This window comes from Formica exsecta, unplaced genomic scaffold (genome assembly GCF_003651465.1).
Source record: "Formica exsecta isolate Colony F162 unplaced genomic scaffold, ASM365146v1 scaffold27, whole genome shotgun sequence".
Taxonomy (NCBI): domain Eukaryota; kingdom Metazoa; phylum Arthropoda; class Insecta; order Hymenoptera; family Formicidae; genus Formica; species Formica exsecta.
In genome coordinates, this window is record NW_021849963.1 from 147,474 (window position 1) to 171,487 (window position 24,014).

General features: G+C 36.7%; 1 protein-coding gene across 17 annotated transcripts in view; it reads right to left on the reverse strand.

Annotated features, from left to right (window-relative positions):
• LOC115237065 (plasma membrane calcium-transporting ATPase 3) overlaps positions 1–24,014 on the reverse strand; it is a 77,630-nt gene that overhangs the window by 49,660 nt on the left and 3,956 nt on the right. For 2 of the 17 annotated variants that reach the window (XM_029809868.1, XM_029809867.1), the window contains exon 1: positions 115–388. The exons of 14 other annotated variants lie outside the window; for them this stretch is intronic. The gene's annotated coding sequence lies outside the window, so the exon portion shown is untranslated. Of the gene's footprint in view, positions 1–114; positions 389–7,056; positions 8,962–24,014 lie in introns of those variants that run through there. One more of the 17 variants, XM_029809865.1, reaches the window with a different exon arrangement.

The window sequence follows — 24,014 nt, forward strand, 5'->3', positions numbered from 1 at the left end:
CGACGCTACGGACTGTCACTCGCGCTCGCTCGATAAAAGAATACAAACACGGTGCTCTAAAAATAACTACGAGCATCGAACAGAAAGACAGAGAGAGAGGGAGAGAACTTTTACCTCCCGACGATCTTTCTCTTTTCGTGTTGTTCTCCGCACGAAAGGCGACGAATTTCGATGAAAACGAACCGGATATAACCACTAGTCTCACATTACATTCCCATCAAAACTTTACGATCTCCCGTTGTCAGCGCATGACGTACAAGGAAAGAGAGAGAGAGAGAGAGAGAGACTTTATCGCCGTGCAGGCGATCCGGCAAGGTGCGAGGCTAGGTTCTCGATCGCCATGGAAAAGCGAATGTTAAGTGAAATGAGCCATTAGCAAAGTAATAATCAATTCGTGATGCCCTCTAGTAGATTGCCAGCGTAACTCTCCTCTCTCTCTCCCTCTCACTCCTTCTTTTTCACTCTCTCTCCCTCTCTCTCTTTCCCCCTCTTCTTTTTTTTCACTCTTTCTCTCTCTCTCTTTCTCCCTCTTCTTTTTTTTCACTCTTTCTCTCTCTCTTCCTCCCTCTTCTTTTTTTTCACTCTTACTCTCTCTCTCTCTAATTCCTTTTTTTATCTTGCGCGCGCGCGAATAGTGGATTCATTCATTTTATTAGACTCATTATATCTTAAATCTGTTAATTTCTAGAAATTGCACTTTTTCGTCATTACCTTCTACATTTAAAGCGAAACAGATGTATGTTCAAGTTTGGAAATAAAAATATCGTGAGTGGAAAAAATATATACATTCGCTTTTCCACTCACATTTTTGTATTCTATTTTTTCCGCCAAAGCGAACACATATATTTGTTATACCATCTTTACCTATATATATATATATATATATACACATATTGTATGTATGTATACATACATATAAAGAAATTGCTTCGAAAAAAGATTAATTCCATCATGAAGAAAGAAGCGACCTAAATACACATCGAGATATAGAAATGTAATCTGTTCGATAAGAGCTTTTTTCCTCTCCACTATATAAAAGATCGACGGCAAGATAATCGGAGACGTCGAGACGCCGGGCGTCGTCGGCGTCGCGACGCCACAAGACGAAACGCGTTCGTAGAGAACACGCGCAGTTCAATTCACTCACACGGTTTACGTAATGTTCATCCCTGGCACGCGCTATTTTCAACCAATGGTAATAATCAACGCCGGTTTCGCGCGGGCGACCGACCGGTTACGGTCGCGCGCCGACTTCCTTTTACGATACCGCCGGCGAGGCGGTTTAAGCACTTTCGCCACCACGCAAAATACCTACGTGCATGATGTTCCAATTGTAATACGATTGCAACTTTAAGGATGTATCATATGTGTCATATGTTAAAACATTGACAAAAGCATGAAAATTTCGTAGACTGTTTTACTATTTCTTCTGAATGCAAATTACTAGATTTTTTTTTTCTTGCAGTTGATTTCAAGTATTCACGATCAAAAGTTTTTGTCATAAACTAGGAAAAATATTTATTACAACTATTTTCTTTTACGAAGATGTTAAAAACCATATTATTTTGTGATATTTTAATTCTTTTTATAATCCGGATTTATTTATTTGATTTTTCAAACAGTATAAACATAAGAAATATGTTTTTTTTTAATTTTGACAGTTTTTTGCTACTATTGTACAGCCAAAACATCCTTAAACGAACAATAATGAGTGAATAAAACAACGCGAAAACGGATGTAAAAGTTAAAACACCTATTATCTGTAAAAAAAAAAAATCCCTAAAAATCCCGTGATTCTCCAGATATTTTTGTTTGAAATTTCAGATAAAGAGAATATTTTTAAAGATTTTTTTACAGAGCGCCACTTGCTAAAATAATTTTTTTTTTTATATGAGGGTAGACACTCTGGCCTAAAGTAACGCGGGAAGGTACATCAAAATTATTAAAATTTATATCATCCTACTTTACAGACGAATCGCATATAATAATACGGAGAGAGAAAAAAAAACTTCTTACATATCGATCCAACCGACAAATTACGTAAGCAGAGGTAATTTTCAGCAGAGGTAGTTTGCGGCCATTGCTTTATTTATTATTATTAAAATGTGTACAGCGTTAAGCATTTGGCATGCGCGTATAATTGCGTTTCGTCGCGTGCATTTAAGCCGTGTACACACTAGGACGACTTTTATAGCGCGATCTCGCGACTTGAAATGTTTCCAAAAAGCATCCCTTGCCCCGCCTGCCCTCCCCGCTTGCCACGGAAAAACACGAAACTATAATTTTCCTCGACTCGCCTTGATTTATGATTTCAAAAGCCGATCGTTGAAAATATCATTTATTTTAGTGATATTTGATCGACCAACCGATCAATTATCGCAGTCTTTCCTTTTGCGCTGGCAATAAAAATGACAAATTAAATATCTCTCACGAAAAATTTATGTGTTTTAATCGTCTACACGTATACTTTCTCTCTCTCATTCATATTAAATTAATTGAATAAATCTCGAATGATTCAATCCACGAATGTGATTCAAACTCCTTATATATTCAACGATCCGACAACTAATTGTGTCCCGAGGCACAGCTAAGTCTATGCGTCTGACACAATGCTATAAATACGAATGGCGATCACTGAGAATCCTGCGATCGTGAGAGAGAAACGAAGGTTGCCGGGCCATTGCATACTTTCGCGGGGATTACGTGTCGCGATGATGACATTTTATGCGAAGGAACGCAGGTATCTGGTTTGTTGTCGAGACTCTTTCACGAGTGACCGCGGCCACGGGAGCGTATCGTCATTAATACCGGCTATATACCGGAGGTCGTATAAATACAGGTAGAGGTGGAGTCACACCGCGAAATGATGTCACCGCTTACGCACGTTCATCGAATTAGAAACCAGGAGCGATTTTATTATCCGCTTAGACGAGGCTCTTAGCTAAACGAATTTAATCGCTTTTGCGTGAGTCGCTCTCATTATTCATCCGCGCACCACCGTCATGTAATGTTAATACCGTTCCCCTTTTTATTAACTACTGCCCACCGATGCTTGTAAGACGAGAAATGTCTCATCAAACGTCGGATCCGTAAGACAGCCGGATATTCGACGTTCGCGCCGAAGCTCGGTGCTTCCAAAGTTCAAAGTTTCATGAATATTAATAAGAGGATAAAAAAAAGGACATACGTGAAGAATTGTGACCCAGATTCGTGTGTCACCTAGTTTAATCATCATCAAATCTCTTTCATTATTTATTTCTGAGTGAAGATTATCAAGTTATCGCGTTCAAAATTTTAGATTTAAAGAGCACGCGAAATATTTTGTAAAGAAATTCTGTCAAATCGAGCGGACAATAATAGGAAAAGTATGTGAGAACAATAGTTTCGTTTATAATCTCAAATAATATTTTATAATCTATAAATTTATATTCTCTTGAACATATATTATTTATAATTATTTTATACAAGAAAAGAGATTTAATTCACTATTTATGTAACTAATATGTATATACAGGGTGTCTATAAAGTTTGTCCCATCTCCTATATTTCGGATACGGCTCAACATGAAAAACCGAAATACATGTTCGATCATTTCAAAGGGCTACTCTTTTAAGGAGATTGGGGAACTTGTCTCCCCAGGGGGGGACCCCAACTCAAAAATTTTAAATGGAACTCCCAATATTGTAGTATATCGTTTAAAAGGGCATAAAAAAAGAAAATTTTTGGCACAAACCGAAGTTTGATATGTTGACCCGTTCAGGAGTTATTTAGGGTTAAAGTTCGAAAAAGTTAATTTTCAAAAAATCGTTACTCCCATTTGGAAAATCCTAAAAAAACATTTGAGGTGTGAAAGTGTTCGTCTTTTTAAGCACTTTTCATGAAAAAATTCAGATTTGATCTTGATTTTTTTTTAAAAGGGTACGTAAAAAACTGTTAAATTCAACATGACGCCAAATTTTTTTTTTTTTTTTTTTAATGAAACCAAGGTCAAGTATGAATTGTTGTAGGTGGAGACAGACTTTATAGACACTCTGTATGTGTGATTTCAAATATTGAAAAAGAAATTATACAATTTATCAAAAGTCTTGCAAATCCGAATCTACCATTAATTTGACCGATTAATCACTCGATCGCCAAAAAACAAAATGCGATGAAGCAAAAGCGCGTTTCCACGAACGCGCAGAATAAATAGTGACATGTTACAACTAATCATCGGATATGCTCGTCACGCGATAGAGAAGAAGTCAGCGAATGATTCATGAATCGCAAAGAGCATCCTACGCAAAGTGTGGCTCTCATGCGCGCATTCTCGAATTCTGACACGTCACGCACACACACGGCGGCGTGTCTCGCTTGATATCGCCGTCCTCTCTTATCAAAATCCGAGAAGACTCGCCTCTCTAATGTTCGTGAGACACGCTCGTTGGCGCCGAGGAACGGGCGAGGGTGTAATGAAGGGAACAGGGTGTGTAAATAAATGTTTATGGCGCCTCTTTATAAGCGCCGACTCGCTGGTTAAATCGATATAAACGACATTAAACCGCGCCGGCTAACATTCATTCGCGTTCGCGATACGGTCGTTAAGCGAACAACAATATCGTCGTCGTGGATGACGCATATATTTGTTTAACACTTTCACCGCCACGCTTGCATATACACACGTCTGACATGCGTCTGATCCATGTGTAAAAAAAAAAAAACAGATTGTTTATTTGTAATAAAGCAACGCGACGTTGAATTCCAAATTTATAGCGCCTCATCTGACAAATGGAGGGCATAATTTCTTGTTATCGATCCAGTAACAAATCGTTTAAAAGTAATTTTCGTCTTGTGATCGTCTCTTTTCCAAATGTTGAACGCGTGTTTCAATCTTATTATTACAATATTAATTTATTATTAATTTATTGTTAATTTATTATTAATTATTAATTTATTATTAATTATTAACTTACATATATACATAATATATATATACACACACTTTTAATAAGATATTTCCAACAAAAATAGAAAACAAGAATCGACAAGGGAGATCAAGAGAAAGAAAGAGAGAGAGAGAGAGAGAGTGAGAGGGAGGAGAGGGGGAGAGGGAGAGATGGGTAGGGATGGTTAACAATGTCGGCCAATTATCAAAATTGTCAGAATATCAGATGACGTTTTTTGAATGTGTTGTATGATAAAATTATAATGCTTTCAACTCTCAGCATGCAGGGACAGTAATGAATTCAAGCTATAGGAAGTATCTGTCCCGATGCGTCATTCATGTTTCGATCATTCATTAGTAGACCTTGATTGCATCACTGCTTTTATCCTACTTAAAAAGATTCTTCACGCATACAACTCCTAATATGTTAATATCTGTGAAAGAAAAATATCATAAACATTCTCGATCCCAGTTCTTTAAGCATATGTCAAAGCATTAAACATTTTATATACTGCACTTGTCATAATATCTGTATTTCACTTTTGCGATTGTATTGTACACATTTTTATAAATATATTTTTAAGACTTTGTGTACGTGTTTTTTTTAACATTAACATCCTCGCAAAAGACATATGGCATTTCCGGTTAGCGAAGCGTGAGATTAATGATTCAACGCGTATTCGTGTTTTTTTTTATACGACTCTTGCATAACGCAGAAATTCTGCAAAGGGTTAAGGAATCACATGTCATTCTAATTACCGCCTATTCCGACTTACATAAATTCCTACCCACGCGCGTATTACAATAACGGAGATTATTTCTTAGTGCACACACATCAAAATCGTGAATTCACACGTTTCTTTTTTTTTTTTTTTTTTATACTAGACGCGTGTGTAAAACCCACGCTATTAACCGCGCAACAAACATGTAAAACCAACGACGAATAAAGTAGCGCGAGAATACACGAGGCTTCGATTATGTTTCCACTAATTATAGACGGCCTTCGAAAAATGCGAAGCCGTCCTCGCGCAACTTCCGAATAAGTTGTTCTTGCGCCATGATAGAAAAAAAAAAGTCTGCCTTTTATCTCTAGAAAATTGATTTCTCGCGAATCACGCGGATTTTCACATACACATACACACAGCCGCGACCTGGAAATAAAATGAAATCGGGCCTGCGCGAGAGTGAAATCGAGTTTGTTGGTCCAGCGTGTGTGTAAGCGAACTCATTAAAAGTAGAGCTTTGAGTATTTGTGTGAGAGTTTCCTACACACGCTAACACGCATGACGTCATCTCGCGAAAACATTGAGCTTCTCAAACGTTTGTGGATTTTTCTAGCTTGTTTACCCATGATCGCAAACGAATATGTGTATCGCGGGGGAGAGTTGATTTTTTTTTTTTTTACTCGGAAAATCGCAATTTTTATTATTATACACGCGCGAGGAATATTCTCGTCTCGCGGAGGATATTCTTCGTTAACAATATCGCGTCACTATAAGCGAGGTCCTCGGCGAAACGCCAAGATGTCGAAAATTGCCTCGCGGCCGAATAGGAGCCGAGAAACGATGAAATACTGAAATACGAAACCAAGTATCTCATAGAAAAGATAGTAAAAGAAAAAAAAAAAACAATGTGGTCGCTATACATAATGAGATAATAAAAAGCAAGAATGTAAAAATGGCACAAACAAAAATATTTGTTCGTAATATGAGCCCCCTGTATCAATGGGCTTTCAACAAGGTGATTCCCATTAAAGCAATCAAAGCCGAAGCTTTATCCAAATTGAGAAGATTACGGCTAATTCGCTTGAATGATTAATTCGCTTAATTCACTTTGCTTAAAAGGAATGGAAGATTAGAGTAATATGCGGAGGTGCGTTATCTCGGGAGTTGTATCGCGCGTGACACATCTACTTGCCCGATGTCATGTGTTACACACGATAAAATGTCACGCATCATCGATCGGTCGGCCAATCTACGATCCAGCTCGCACGCATACACACGCACGCACGCACATTATAGTCCCGCCCTTTTTTCTCTCTCCCTATTTTTCTTTTTTTTTTATTTATTTGTTCTTTATTACACATCTTCATATTTCACTAAGCGACCCGGCCATATATCGATCGCGCTTACCTGCTATTGAGTCGCACGTGCGTACACATATACATACATACATACATGTACATACACTCGCGTTACTTGCAAACACGCGCAATATTATCTCCGCGCGCGACGATCCGACCTTTCCACGACTCCACGTGGGACTGCGGATGCGGTCCGTCCGGAACACTTCCGTCTTCCGTCCCGTCCCGTGTCACGTAATCAACCGCGTTAGCCGACACACGCAGGAACGTACGTATAGCCGATTGAAGCCATGTCTGTCTTTAAGAACGGCCGTTGACATTACATCACTCACTTAGCTTATGACGTTTCAATACTTTAACACAATGCTCGTTTATCTTAAACAGTGTCATATCTTGTGAATATGTGATGAGAAAATTTTAAGGAATTGTCAATTCTCAAGCAAAAATCTCAAGTTTTTGTAAACTAAATATCTCTTTCTTTCAGCAGTATTTGACATTCTCTTAAGAATTTTAAACAGCGTCTAAAAAAAGAGACAATTTCATCGAGAAGGCGATTAAGGTGGTTCTCATGAAAATGAGAAAATTATTATCAATTTCCATATGTATGAAAACACACTTGAAATATTGTAATAGTCCATGTCTTCAGATTCCTATCTTTAAATGAAATAAACACATCCATTTATCTACTCATCTCTATTTTTCTCCATCTCTATTTTTTTCTAATTGTGTCAAGAGAGAGAGAGAGAGAGAGAGAGAGAGAGAAGAGAGAGACATACCATTGCTATCAAAGCATGCCACGCGTGCCAATTGTCAGCCAGGTAAGGGTACAACCTCTCCTCCTCTTTATCGTTGCTGTCCCTCTTCTCTCTCTTTCTCTCTCTCTCTCTCTATCACGCGCGCACACGTGTAACGTAATCGCCGCTAATACACGCACCGGCGCGTCTCTTTTACAAGCCGAGAGACGCGACATAGAGTATCCATTCTCGCGTACTATTGGATTCTGCGGTGTTTGTTGGCCTGTCGGAAAATTCGGTGCGGTGTGTAGCGTTGCGGAAAATTGTTCTAGCAACCACTCCCCGCGCGACCAGCGCGGCGTGATTCACTTTTCCGCGAAAACGCTTGACAAGATCGCCGTTCCTTTTACGCGAACTTCTGCTGTTTTCACAAAGGAATTTATTAACATAATATACGGAAAATATATATCGGCGAATCTCTTTTTTAAATAAACAAAACGCGTTATCAGCGCACTTTATTTCCTCTGCAATTTTTTCATCCCTCAAGCGATTTATTTTTTCCTTTCAGAAGCGAAATTAGGAAGTGATAAAGGGCGAGAGATCGGCTGTTAGCAGCGTAAATTTAATCAATTTCGCGCGGATCTTCGCTCGTCATGATGTCGTTTGCAAGGATCGTTTCAGATAATGATCAAGGTTGCACAGTCATCTCCCGTTCATTTTGCGTGAGATGTGCTTAGGGAAAGACATTTCTTTTCATTTCCCGATCGCTTTTTCCGTCTCTGGTTTTCCTTGGGAAACGATTGCCCTTATGATAATATAAGCTTCCCGCGGAAACAGAACAATTTTATCTCGCCGATAAAGAGAAAAAGGAAAGAGGAAACAGACCGAGACAAAGAAGTGGAAGGATTGTAACAAGTGAGGCGGAGAAGGTGCTCAGATAAAACTGCATTATCTTCTGTCTACCAATCCTTCTCTATCCTTCTCTATCACGGTTGCTCGCAAGATATTTTGGCTGCGTCTGCTGACGTCAAATACATTGCGTGTAATTGAAAGATTTAAGTCAATGACATATAGAAAAAGTCAAGTAGTAAGACGTCAACAGTAAGCAAATAAAAAATGTCGATTTGTTTTCTGCTTACGTCTTACTGCTTACGATTTTTTATTTGCCATGGACTTTAAGACGCGTACGATACAATAGAGATAAATGATTTATCTATGAAATTATACTTCAAAGCTTGAAATAAAAAAAAAAAAACTATATCAGCGAACGTATTAGATCAAAGAATTCAACTCGGTGTTTTCAAAAAATATTTTATAAAGTCTTAATCAGGCCATTCGTCAATCTCGTAATCTGATTAAAATTAGTTCCAAAACTTGCTTGGTTCGTTAAATTAAGCAAAAGATCTTCACCAAATTTCGAGTTTCATCCATTGAGACGGGTTAATCAATTATCTTAATTAAAAGATTGAAAAAAGGAGATACCTAAAAATACCTAGAAATGAATAGATACAAATACAGACATTACGATTATAGATAAATATTTAAAATTCAAATCATTAGATATGATTATTATTTTTTAATTTTTCAAAATCACTCAAAGCGGTAATAAATATCGTTTAAAAAAACAAAATTATATATACACAAAATAACATGTATATATATATTTAAATACATGACATTAAGCGCGTTCGTGGATCCTTAATATTTCAAACAAATTAACAAAGCGATAATAAATATCAGAAAAGAATTCGAAAATATTCGACGCGTAGAATACATATAAAATGCAGACGTGTTTTTTTTTTTCTATGTGAAATAAATACTTTGCCTCGAAAATTCTGGCGGAGCGGCATCGAATGCGCCCTTCCTGATGCGTTATTTTTCAAAGTCACCATAAATTCGCATAAAAATGTCATCGGGTTTTTACGGGCGTATTAGTGCGGCGGATGCATTTCGTGGAACGGCAAAAGACAAAGTAATTCCATTTAGCAGGCTCGCTCGTGATTAAAAATAGCGTCGCGCTGTCTTCGTGCGTGTGCTCTAACTCTGTCGAACTGGCGCACCCATTCGTGCGCCATTTGTACAGGGTGTCCTACAAAGAAACTCCGCGTTCCTAACTTATTGTTAAATATTATAATTACTTTTAAATAATTTCTTTCATATATATATATAAATATTATTCAACACATTGTGATACATTCAAGTCCGTTAACATGCGGTGTCTAATGAAGAAAAAAGTAGCTGAGCAGCGATAAGACATCATTACTTTGTTGCACAAGATTAAATTGTTGCATTATTATTGTATGATAGCATAATCATATAATATGATTTTAATTAAATTATGAAATAATCGTGATAAACAGACGAGGTTTATTAACAGGAGCGAAAAAAATCTTACGCTCGCGGTCTATCTCGTTTAGATCGATTTATCGCATCATTGATTATCGGACATCACTGAAAAGATTGATATTATTAATCTCCAAATTATTTTTTAATAATATTTTTTTTTAAAGGACATCGCACATTAATTGACGTCAGAAACGAGATATTTAACGATATCAATCTGTTACAGAGATGTTCCGTATCTTTAAAATTCTTGCGTTATCATTTTAAGTATTTCCTACATTTATCTATCTAGTTTAAATAAAAAAACTCTATTTATATAAATCACAATTTCGTTGAGCAATTAAAATACAATTTAACGGTTCGAAGAATCGTTCCTGTTCATATAACAGTTCCGTTCCAAAACGAAGTAAAATGAATAATAATTTATGTTTTGATTTGAGAGAGATCGATTTCGATACACTTATTTGTATATTTATTCGCATTCATATTTGTACTCTCTTGTATGCTTGCGTATATTTAGATGTAGTTTTGACATTTAATAGAGCCGCATTCGCGTAACGCTTTATAATCTCCACTCTTACGTCACGATCCGTCCGTCCATGAATCGTCATCGGCGGCATTCATTTCCCGTGACTAATTGCGGCCATAAACTCCGGGAATACAGTCGCGCTTTATAATTATGTTAACGAACATCTGTGCGATTCGCGAATCCATGATATCCGATCGCCATTAAATCGATAGCTTTTTACATCGTCAATTTTTTACGGAACGAGTTTCGCGTAACCATTTCGCAATTAATCAACTATTCATAAAGATTCAAAAGTGTGTTTATGGGTCAAGGGAGGGAAGGGAGAGTATCGTCGACGACGTGTGATTAATGTTAATTAATTAAGCGCTACTACCGACCATTTATCGGGAAAAATTTCGCGATGCGAAACGAAGCATGTAATAAATCAAGAGATTTACACACGCGCGATTCGCGATTAATAATTTATTTACCGAAACTAATGTTTCCATGAAAGATCGTACATTTGCGTATTTGAATTCCGAGATCTGTTCAAATCGTCGTAATAATGGACAATTGAATCGGTTAATTAAAAATATTGACGTAAGAACAGATGTTGTCGCGTATTCCTGTTTTCCGAGAATCTCTCGTTATAAGAATTTAGTGTTTTTGATCGATGAACTTGGAACCATCCTAGCTATCGAAATTGTTATCGTGTGAATTTAATTCTGCATAAATCTAATTGGTATTGTATTATTATTGTGGCCTTAATTATGTTAATTAAAACATAATAGAGAAATATAAGAGCGTATTATATCATCTAAGAAATAATAGAATCATTATTTGCCATCAAAAGAAATTTTCGATTACGCGAGAAATTGTACCATGTTATTATGTATTATTAGTTAAAATTTTTTTATTTATTATTAAGAAATAATACGGTAATATGTTTTCTCGAAATGGAATGTCATCTTGTCGATAAAAAAAGTTTTAGTTATCGAGGTATGATAGAACGCCAGTCATCGATCTACACTACTGATCTATGCACGTTGACCTACACTACTGCAGCGCCGAAATTAGGTCAGGACATTTCTAATTTGCATATATAATAATGCATATAGATGTGAGATACAGTATCACAGATCAGAGGAAAAATGTCCATTAATAATAGTTAATAGTTTGAGTAAAGTAGAGAAAAGGAGCTTATGTAAACTTCTTTAATACATTAAACAAAATAAATAAGGGATCACCCAAGCGCCATTAATAAAAACGGATAATTTTTTAGCATTATTCGTTAACTCGTTAATTAATGTTTAATATGCAAATCTAATAAATTTTTCGTTCAATGTATATTAAATGGAATTTGACGCGTATATAAAATTCATACGCTTTTGTAAAATACTTGTGTCACTTTATCTACACGTCTGATCTTCGGGATTTAAAGTTACAAATTACAAGTTAGTCGTAATTTACAAGATATGGGTAGCCTATGTTTTATTTTTTCGGCAAGACTAGCCAGTCTCACAGAATGAAATAATTTCGATACGAATTTCGTCGATAATCATAAATGTTTGAACTGATACGATTTAATCTCGACAAACGACCGAGAACTGAATATTCATACGAGAATTGTTAATTGGCGTCAAACAATTACACGATCATCAGTCGATCGTCTACGCTCAACTACTTGCTCTGACACGGCAGTAAATCCGATAATCAGTTCGGGCTAAACCTTCGTAAATTCGTCGTTGGCTACGATAAAACTAAGGGTTTAGTCTAAAGACTAGATATCCGGGGGTTTATATGACAGAGCCTCAGACAGGGGCTTACTCTCTAGAATAGAGAATCAGGCAAGTAGCGACATGAAAATAATCTTCTTTCACGCGAGCTGCTCGAAGAGCCGATAAAAGACTTGACAGGCAATCAAGATACCGGAGACCCGCGCTATTATCGCGCTATGCCACGATAACGCGTTAAAATAATTGTCATGTAAACTCACTGGTTGTCGTAAGACGCGGTCTGACGTCAATCGCTTCTGACGAGAGTCGACAAACGGGCGTATCTGTTTGTAAGACGTCGACGGTGGTCGCGGCTCCCAAACGGTTACGTGACCCTGATGAAAGATATCCCGTCAGCGGGGAGGGATTCGAAGAGATCTATAATTTCGGAGCGAGCTCGGATTCCGATTTCCGATCGACACGCGAAAATGATCCCCCGCGTGTTTTCCCCGCAATGGAAACGCGACGCCCGATGGATCGCCTGCGACCGAGCACCGTAATCGAACCCGTTCACGAAATTACACCATTTCTAATCCCCGATGGCTATACTTCTTCAGTATACCGATACGATTGGACGTCGATATTAGAATAACAATTTACGAGCACCCATAAGTATCAATATTGCAATTCCTTATTTATGGGGGAGTAGTATACTCGTATAAAAAGATAGACTTTATTATTATTATTATTTAGGAAAAATGTATGTTATCTCTTTTCCTTATCCTACAAACACACACACACACGCACACACACATATACATATATTTATACTGACAAAATTTAATATATATATAAATTATATTGATGATGTGTGTTTATTAAAAATATGTAAATATATGTATATATATTGCTTTTTTATTAAATATATATACTCTATCTCAATCTTTGACAATATTCTTTCCTTCCACTCGCTGAATATCCATTCAAAATTTTACATTATTTTACAAATGTCAATATTCGTTGATATATTTCCGAGATATTGTCCTCGGAGTATCGGAATCTTTGATGCTTGTTCTATATTGGCGTACAATGGAAAAGAAGACCTTTCGCTCCGAAAATGAATCAGCATTATCTGTTTCGGAAAATGCAAACGAACCGCTTATCGCGATTTTACGTGCGGCAGTCGTACGTCAACGTATTCTTTCCACGAGACGAACGCGGAATGATGCTGAAGAGTACTTTGTAATAATCGTCGGCCGAGAAATTGCTGTGCATTGCATATGAATACACGTATCCGGATTCATAATGGCAGAGTTTGTCGGAATGAAAGGACAGAAATAGATGCGTACAATTCTGCGTTTTTACCTTCTAGTCCTTTATTCCGGTAATATGAAACAAATCCTTTTAAACGCGTACGCGATAAAAAAAAGTGCAGAGATACTTATGAGTAGAGTGATGAAGGAAAAATTTAGATAAAATATGCTTCTGTGATAATTCATTATCTTATCGCAAATTATACAACAAGAGCCTGATGTATCCACGGACGTCAGACAGGTAGCTTAATTTTATAGCTACATCTCTCGGAATAACAAATTAAGTCTTCAATAGAAATTTAATTTGTTCGGCGATTTATACGCTTGGTTTATCACAAAGATCTATTAATAATTTTACAATTTTGATATAAACCTTATGCTCTCTTCTCATCGCCTATCGAAAGACGATGAATCTGTTTACACGCACGTAACGAGGTGGCCCTGACCGTTGACGCATACCATTCATTGCGGAAAATAATGGCGAGGAACATATATTTATTATTGCCTCGCCGTGCAATCGCATTGCGTGTCAGCGGTGGCAAAATTATGCAACGACGGGAGGGGCGATCGTTGCCATATTTAAAATGCATCGCGTTGATCTTGGACGCGCGCGCGCGAAACTTTTCTCGGAAATCATCGCGATTGACATTCGCAGCTCGCAGCGAGAAACGCGTTTCGGCTCTCAACGAGAAGCGACGATCGCTGGGGCCGCGATGGCTGCATAAGCAACGCGAGATTATAAAAGAGAGATTTTATAGGGATAACAACGCGTCGGCAAACGAGTTTCCTTTTCCACGGAAATCAGCGTCGAAGCGATTTTCCTTGGGGCCCCAAGGCAATTTTTCAAAATTAGATTATTATGTGTTTTGATAATAAATATTATAGATACTCTTACACACACTACTACTATAAGAAATAAATATAATATTATTGATATATAATTTTGTTTAATTTTCTTTTTATCAAAATATATTTTTTGAAATCTCGTTTATACGCTTTTACATTTTATTTTTGCCCTTGATGTAAATTTAGCATATATTCTTGGTCTTTTCAATGTCATCATGTCGATCAAAAGTCTCGACAGTTTTACGAGATGAAAATTTGATATCAGTATATGACAAACGCGGAATCTCTGAAGTCGCACATTCGGTGCGTTGAATAGGCACCACGAGATTGAAACAAGCGTGTCGCGGTTTTCTAGAAAGCGGTATTGCGTTGTGTTAACGATGTAAGTATGTAACCGATATCGGATCGATTGACCCGAATCCCGACGGTGGAAAGAGGATAAATAATAGTCGTGACCTGATTCTACGATAATTCCTATCGAGAGCGACGACGGTGGCATTCGCGGCCCTTGTCTCTCGTCGACGGAACACCTTATTGCGCGAGGCGACCATATATCGATTAATCCTTTAAAAGGTCATGTCAATATAACGGCAGAAAATGCAATATGCATTGATACGACGAAGCTCATGGCTTGACAAAGAACGCGGGGAATATACATCTCGATCTCATTATATCCCCGCAACGACAGTTGTGCTCGTGAAATAAAAGTCTATCTCGATCATTTTAACGTGAGAGCTCGTAAAATCGTTACGGGCGAACGCGTAAAAGAAATTTAATTTATATCATATAATATAATATTGTATTGCAATGCTCTCTGTTATTTTAATCCCATATTAATCTCTCCCGCTCGACACAAAGAGCGAAAATTTCATCGCGAAATTCAACCGCGAACTCGCATCCTACGTAAATTTCACAGGTGATGGAATATTATTTGAAATCGCAACTGAAATCTAGACATAACATTTTATGACAAACAGAAACATTTGCACGGAAGGAAAAGTCATTCCTATCGTGACTCCCCTTTTCTAACGGTGTGTGGTGTATTCTAAACCGTCAGAGTCAGCATTTTATTTGCTTGCGCGTGCCAATGAGAGAGACAGGCAATAATAAAATAATATTTATGTATATAACAGAAAACAATGCAATTTAGCTTTGAGAGCCGTGTCGCCTCTTCCTCCTCTTCCACGAGGAGGCTTCTCTCATCTCTCGCATACGAGGACTATACATCACCGACAATGTCAAAAGCATATCTTCGCGCTATATGCCTCATGGTTGATGCGGCTAAATTTACCGAAACATTCGTAGATCGCGTAGACGTAAAGTGTGATGTAAATGTCAGAAGAATAACTCTGAATAAAACGAAACTCTATATAATAAAAAAGTTGTTTTAATAAACTAAATAAAAAAAACTCATGCTTGCTAAAAATAATGTTTCAATATTTCGATATTTGCAGAGAAGCACTTATCAATCTGAAAATCTCTTCAAATATATNAAAACAGAAAAAAAAAAACGCAACGTGAAAAATGTATTCTCGGCGTTTATAAATCATCTTGAATTCCAGTCAATGTTTCGTTACACATTATCGATAAACGCGACGGATAAAAACGTGGGCACTGCACGATTAACAGACTTTTATCGTGCGTCCCCGTAATCTCTTCTACACAGCGCGCTCTTTGCGCGGATGCCTTTTAATCGCCGTATATAGTATAACAATGTGCATACCTTTAACATATAACGCGAGATATCCTGCCGGCAGCATCGGCTCTTCCCTATTTTTACACGCATCCAGCCACGATGTGTAAAAAGTGAAGGATATAAATAACCTCACCTATTTACATGTTAAATTGGATTACATGCGCATGTGTATCGGTACAATAATGCGAAAAAAGCCCGGCCGAGAATAACTTGTGAGAACGCGCGCGCGAGATAAATTATCAGCTTTTAAAAGTTTTAATAGCGAGGAGAAAAAAAATATATAACACGTACATATATACATACACAAACACGCGTATACATCAACCGTGCCACTTTGCAAGAAGACCGAGAGAGTAACAAGGAACCGCGTAGGTACAAACAGCGATAGAAAAAAAAAGAGGGGATGGAGAAAAAGCGCGAAAGGGAGGAGAAAAAAATTTCAGATATGATATAATTATACGTAATAAACAGGCTCCCGCGTTGACGAGCACGCATTGCGTGAAATTAATTTCTATTTTCGGAGACGGCCGCGGAAACGCGTGAAGAATTTAGAGCACAGGGTATATGCATAATTCCGAGTAAAGCTACGGCGCGTGCGATCTTGAGTCAAATAAAGAGGAATAAACTTGGGCGTCGCGACAAGAACCGACGAATTGATAACCAATCGGAGAATAATCGCGATATAATCGAGATAATTGTTCACGCGCGAGAAATGCGTATGCACTGTATTAATGTCAGCAAAAAGGCATTTGTTTCATTTTTGTATCATTATATACGGAAAAAAAAAAAATCTATACAATATTTAACCATCCCAATTATTCAAAAAGATCAGTTTATTTGATTTACCAATTTAATTTCAATTTAATAGAGAGCGAGTCTTATATATCCTTAAATTGAGAAGAATATATAATTTATTATTTTTTGAGATGATTGGTGTGGCGAAAAAGAATCATTTAATGTACGAAATATCCGCTTAAATGTTTCGCCCTTCTTTTTATTTACAGATTTTATACAGTTTAACACACATATACACACACAGATGGTTGAAGAATAATTTATTTTTATAAATTCGAAAGGAAGGACGATCGATCACGCGATAATGATTGATCGTTTCCCACGGCAAACATTCATCTGCAAGTTGCAAGGATGGATCGAGCGAAGCAATTGGATGCGTTAGAAACTAATTGATTCGGGTTAAGTACTTTGTATTTTATCCACGTGTGCTATATGTATATCAGATTACGGAAGCAAAGTGTAAACACAATCAAGCGACGAGTGAAAAGGCTGACGCAAACTAAATTGGCGATCGACCTAAGATTTATCAGTCATCGATTGCACTTTATCAGTCGAGTCCCCCTTCCCCTGCTCTTTTCATACAGAACGTCTGTGTTGATAATAACGTAATCTTTGATGACTTTAGCAAGTTCACACACATACATTTTTTCTTCTCAAAAATGTCGCGGGATCTCGCTATTTATCGACTTTTCAACATTTTGTGTGTATGTGTATGTGGGCATCATTCAAACTTGCCTTCAAATTAAGGATGTATATGTCATATATCAAAACATCGACAAAAGCATGAAAATTTCGTAGACTATTCTACTATTTTTTCTGAGTATCTGTGCAAAACCTGAGCACAATTCTCTTAATGGTTTGGAAATTATTTGAGTTTAAAGTTACTATTGATTTTTATGGAAAATCGCGTATTGTAGCACTTAATGACAAATTTGACAAGGAAAAAACATTGCCAACAAAATAAAAATTTTCACATATATTAAGAAAACTCTAATAAATATTTGTGCAAAACTTGATTCAGATCCACTTACTCGTTTAAAAGTTATTTACTAAAAATTGTAAAAAAATATTATCTCTCTCTCTCTCTTTCTGCAAATTACTAGATTTTTTTTCTTGCAGTTGATTTCAGGTATTCACGATCAAAAGTTTTTGTCATAAATTGGGAAATGCAAATTACTAGATTTTTTTTTCTTGCAGTTGATTTCAGGTATTCACGATCAAAAGTTTTTGTCATAAATTGGGAAAAATATTAATTACAACTATTTTCTTTTGCGAAGACGTTAAAAACCATATTATTTTGTGATACTTTAATTGTTTTTATAATACGGATTTATCATTTGATTTTTCAAACAGTATAAACGTAAAAAATATGTTCTTTTTTAAATTATGAGAGTTTTTTGTTACTATTGTACAGCCAAAACATCGTTAAAATCTCGTCATAACAAAGTCTATTTCAGATTAAAAACTAAATTTGAATTATCGTTTAATGTTCGCTAGAAAACTTTATTTTCAAACGCTTTAAGACTCGATAACAATTTGCATCTAGATTAACATTTCAGTATATTAGACTTTTCGTTTTTCGGTAATCCTTCATTGAAACCAAACGGGATACTCTGTATACAAGGGAGCTTCATCGCGCTAGGGATGTAATAATAATTTAGCAACGGCCGGCAATTTATAGACGTGGATGTACAAATTTTTGTCAAAGTACGACACATTGAGAACGGAAAAGGGAAAGCGCGGAGGGTCTAGCTTTATCAGCGGTCGAAGAGATATATTCGCCGATCAATTATTCAGCGTTTCCCTCAAAATTGAAGTTCCACGTCGGCCTTCGCGGGAATTAACTTCGATTAAGGTTCCTTATCGAAGCGAGCTCCGCGGACGGCAAAATAGACGATATTATTAGTAACGGGATTAAAATAGCGGACGATTAGACCGTGTTGCCTTGATCCGGGCGAATTTTGTCGTCGTCGTAAATCTCGAGAAAATCGAGGTAGCCGCTGGGTTTTAACCCCTTCAACCCGAATGTCGTCTAGATAGCAGTACAAATGGCAAATATTTCTTTTTTTATACAATCTTGGATAAATTATACAAATTTCACGCGCAATCTACGTAATTAAAAAATGATGACCCTAATTATTACAATTTTCATATCCCTAATAAATAATAAAACTTTATCACAATTTAACAAAATTAATATCCCGTAATCAAGATCGCGATCAAGATATTTCGAAGGAGAAGAGAACCGATATCTGCGGATGACGAGAGAACAATGTGCCCATTCGTCTCTTGCCTTCAATCGCGATACGTAATCGCATAAGCGGTACAATGGCAGGATGAACGACACAATCATTTGACGATGAAAAGAGGAACATGTACACGCATATACACACGAGCGCTAAATACTTTTAACGCGCCGCAACTGCGCTAACAACACCACAGCTCATTAACAAGTTTGTCATTCGCGATTGAACGCGTTAAACTACGTCCATTAACCCCTCAGAAAGCGGAAGCGTGCGAAAACACGAGGGAATCCTACCTTAGGGTATCGATTCATGCTCGCGAGGAAACATACAGAATAGCCTAAAATTACCGAACGATCTGATTCGTCCCTCCAAATTCTTAGGTCGATATGATATCGATTTAAATGAATGCTCCGGATGGTTCCGGGACATTCTGTATCTATATATCTCCTGTTTCTTTTTTCCTCTATCGGAAGACGAACGAAACAAAGTTCCAAGTTGTAAGGTATATGTGTGTATTTTTGTGCTCTTATTGGATATTAAATATCCTATGAGGCGACGACTTCGATATCAGTTCGTAAGAAAAGGTCAAGGCGACATGTGAAACGTTCCAACAATAATTAATGCGCGTTTCTTTAACATGCCCCCTTCTAGAATGTGCGTGTTTCACATATCATGAGGTGAAATTTTCAATCAAGTCATCAAAAAGAGCAAAGAAAAAGCAAGAAACCTTTCGTACTTTCGTTAATTTTCTAATTGGTAATTATCAATATATCAAGCTATGACTCCGTTGGATCAAATGACGCGATTTATCTGAGAAATATTTCAACGATAGACGGATTTTTAAGATGCTTCAATTCAACGGTCTCACAATCGAGCATTCATGAATCCGTTTTGTGAATGGCGTTCTATTTTTCCTAGAACAGTGTCTTCGTGTTTATTATTAAATTATTAAATTTTAAAAATATATAAATCTTCTTTCGATTAAAAGAATTAATCTTTCCTTTCCATCCAAATATTCAAAATTTTTTGAATATTTTTGAAGATCGCGCTTTATCGATAATAAAAAGTGAGCAGATTTCTTACAAAATACTATGAAATTTGTCTTTTTTACTTTTCTTATTAATTGTTTGGTTTAAAGATACATTGAAAATGATGTTCCATGATTAAAGTTGTAATAATAATTAATAATAACAAAATACATATGATAGATGGAATCGTGTTTTTCATCACGCGGTTGTTGTAACGTTCCTTGCGATGATCGCAATGTTTCGATCTAGGGGAAGGGGAGATCAGGTCATCGAGTTATGCCGTAAATACAGGTCGGATGTACGGAAATTACGGGGGAAGTGTATTCGCGGTATTTTTAACCACTATATCGTCTGGTGTTCGTCGCGGACCACCGAGACGAAAAATTTGACTAGGTAGCAGGTACGTAACTTTTAATACTCTGGCGGTACGCGGAGGATGGGGCGGGAGTCTGGTGTACACGTATGTATCTCGTCGGGGATTAAAAATAACTAAGACACGTGTAATGTGCTCTTCCACTGTTTGGCGGCTAGAAATACATACACAGGACGCTGCGTCGATGAGGCATCTTGTTCTCTCCTCTTTTTTCCCTTTCTTTTTCTCTCCCTTTCTCTCTCATCTTTTCCTAAACTTCCTTGAGCTCGACTCACGCGCTTTATTCATCCGCGAGTAAATATCGAATCTTGTATTAACGGACGTATATAGAGACTACATCGAATGTCTCCGGACCACTGGGAATGTTTTTTCAACGATAGAAAGTATAGGGATTACTTTAGGAGAAATGACGTAAAGTTTCGGAGTTATTAAATATTGAGAATTGAGGAATTTTGACAAAATGCACAAGAAAATATACGATATAATAATATATAAAAAAAAAACATTAAATATTTATACGCGAGAGTGAATAACAAATGTTTATCCTCATGGAGAGAAAAGTTTCTTTGGATTTAATAAATTTTATTGAAACCAAAGAGATATAATGCTTGGAATAGTCCAACCATACCAATGTTTGAAGTAACAAATATGATTGATTTTCAAATAACATATTTATTTACTTTAAATAAAATATTTTTTGAATGAATTTTATTTTTTCTTCAACTTAAACAATTATATTATTCTTTGAAACAATATTATTGTTTTCTTTAAAAGATTCATTATGTTGCTTTGAACAATTTAAATAAAGCTTAGAAAAAGTTAGATAAAGTTAAATTGCATGTTACTGCATCTTTCTAATCAAATCTTTGCAACCACCATAGCATGTAGAAAAGCTTAACGTTACTTATTCGGAATTTCTGTCCGAATAAATGAATATCGAACATTTATCTGTTCGATTTTCCAAAAATCAGTTCATTATCTGAATTCTCCTCTATGGATATCGTATCAGAAATGAAACTAATAGAAATAGTTGTTAAATGTTATTAGCCGCATGTTGCAGGCTTTATACATATACGTTTATGACAGAAACTTGAATACAAGTATAGTGAAGTATAGCGCGTCGCATAGGGGTAAGAGAATAAACTATACTATACCAAATAATAGTTATTTTCCCGTCAAACAATATGGTTTACGGCAACGAATTATTAAATTTTTACTCAACAAAATAATGTTTCGTATAAAATTATGTTTTTGTAACGAAACAAATATAAGTCAAACAAATAGATATATTAAATTTAAAGAAACCTTTTTCTCTGTGTGATCTTTAACTGGACGTTAACTTATCTGAAATTTCTTGGTATATGCTTCAACATCTTTTTCGAGGTATTCATAGCGCACCGAACGCTGAATCGTATCCAAAAAACATTGAGTCCCCGAGTTACGAATTGGCTCGTCTCGAGACGCGATTTCGCGCGATGTACTTAATCTGCATTTCTGCAAGGCGAGTTACAAATAATAGTTAGCGATTGGCGAGGATGATATAAACGTTATTCGATGTATTTATAACCATTAGATATTATACGGATCGTATTTTTAACCGGTTCACAGCCCGATGGCGGAAAGAGATTGCCAAGTGTGTTATTTATAATTCGCAATCAAAGATGAAGAAACAATAGCCATACGCGAGATTCTTACTCATCGAAAAACGAACAAACATCAATCTCCGATAGTATACAAGTGTATGGGCTCGCAAAAATATGTATACTACAATATATGTGTATATATCCACTTGAAAAATTGAGAATTGAAGAGAATAAATTATTATCCGATAACGTATCAGCTGTCACATCTCTATTGAGAATACGCATCGCGAAAGATAAGATAAGCAAAACCATAAACTTTACGTACAGTTTCCATAAACATTGTGTATAAAAATATAAACTGAGTTGACTCTTATTTCCGCTAATTGAAAAAAAAAGATGGTAGTAATTCAAACGTATTCGATAAAAAATACTAATATCGAATAACCCGATACATTTCTCTGGTGCAAAATCTAATAAGAGATAAAAGAAATATTGAAATAGAAATAATATAATGAAATATTATGAAAGGAAGATATACCGAGTAAGACCAAATTGAACTGGAGATTGAAAAGGATGATCGGCTCCCGAATGAAAGAAGCGTCCGACATCGATTAATCGATCAAGTATGGCTGACAATCAGTTGCTAGCGCGAGGCGCGCGTCTGACAGCGACTGTCTATTTCTACTTGCAGCGCTACGCTCGGTTTACCATCCTCCCGGGAACGAGACGTGAGCCGCGGCGGTTTAGAGTCTCATGCCACAATTCTACATCCTATAAACGAGTCGGGAACACTTGACGGTAGTCGTTATTCCGGCGGCGTTATTAACCCTTAATCGGTCTTCGTGTATCTTGGCATGCGTCCCGGCAAAAATCATTATTTTCGTCTCGCTTTCTCATTCTGACACTTTGGCAGAACGCGCACTCTAGGAAGTTTACCCTGCCTAATTTTACAAGCGATACGACTCTGTCACGAGAATCGTGTTCGAATTTTATTTTATATTTAAAAAAAAAAATATCTTTTTTTTTTTAAAGTAGAGGAGAAAGACGTCAATCTATCGATTACGGTTAAAAAAGGTGAATCACTCGAGACATTAATCGATGAAGTCCGATAATCTAAGGTATCCTCAATTAGGCTACTCGCGTATAAATATATAATCAGCCTCGCTGTTGCCGTGCGTGAACCATGTCTCTTGATAAAAGAAATATAAAAAGTATTAAAAATATAAAAAAATATATGAAAAAATATACTTTTGTAAAATGCATGAACTTTATGTAGATATGATCTCATCGAAGAAAAATCGCGATAATTTTTCTTTTCATTTTCTTCTCCCTCGCGTGTAAGATTTAATGATAGCATTAACGTTAGTTAACGTTATAGTTCTAGAACACGTTACGGAAGAAAAATTAGAAAATCTTTAACTCGTTCCTGCCCGATTGCCTATGATATGAATTTATTTGCGCAGCTCGCGATACATAAAAATTTCCACAGTTCTCGCTTTAATATCCAAATTACTCTTTTGTAAATAATCTCTAGCATCACGAGGTTCAAGGCTGAAAGATCTCGCCTGTACGTAACTATTTATATTTCCGCTAGCCGTCGTCGATCATTATACGAGCGTCGAAATTCTATTCGACGGAGGATCCATTTCGCCGGGAAAGCGATGGGTATTCAGGTCTCGTCAAGACGTACGTACATAATCCGCCAAACATTTTGATGCTCCGCGGACGGGCAGAAAAATAAGCGTCCCCTCGTCAAGCTCGCGCTAAATCGTTCCCGACGACGAGAAGAGGGAAGGAAGAGCGCGGTGTCGGACGATGTGCGAGCGG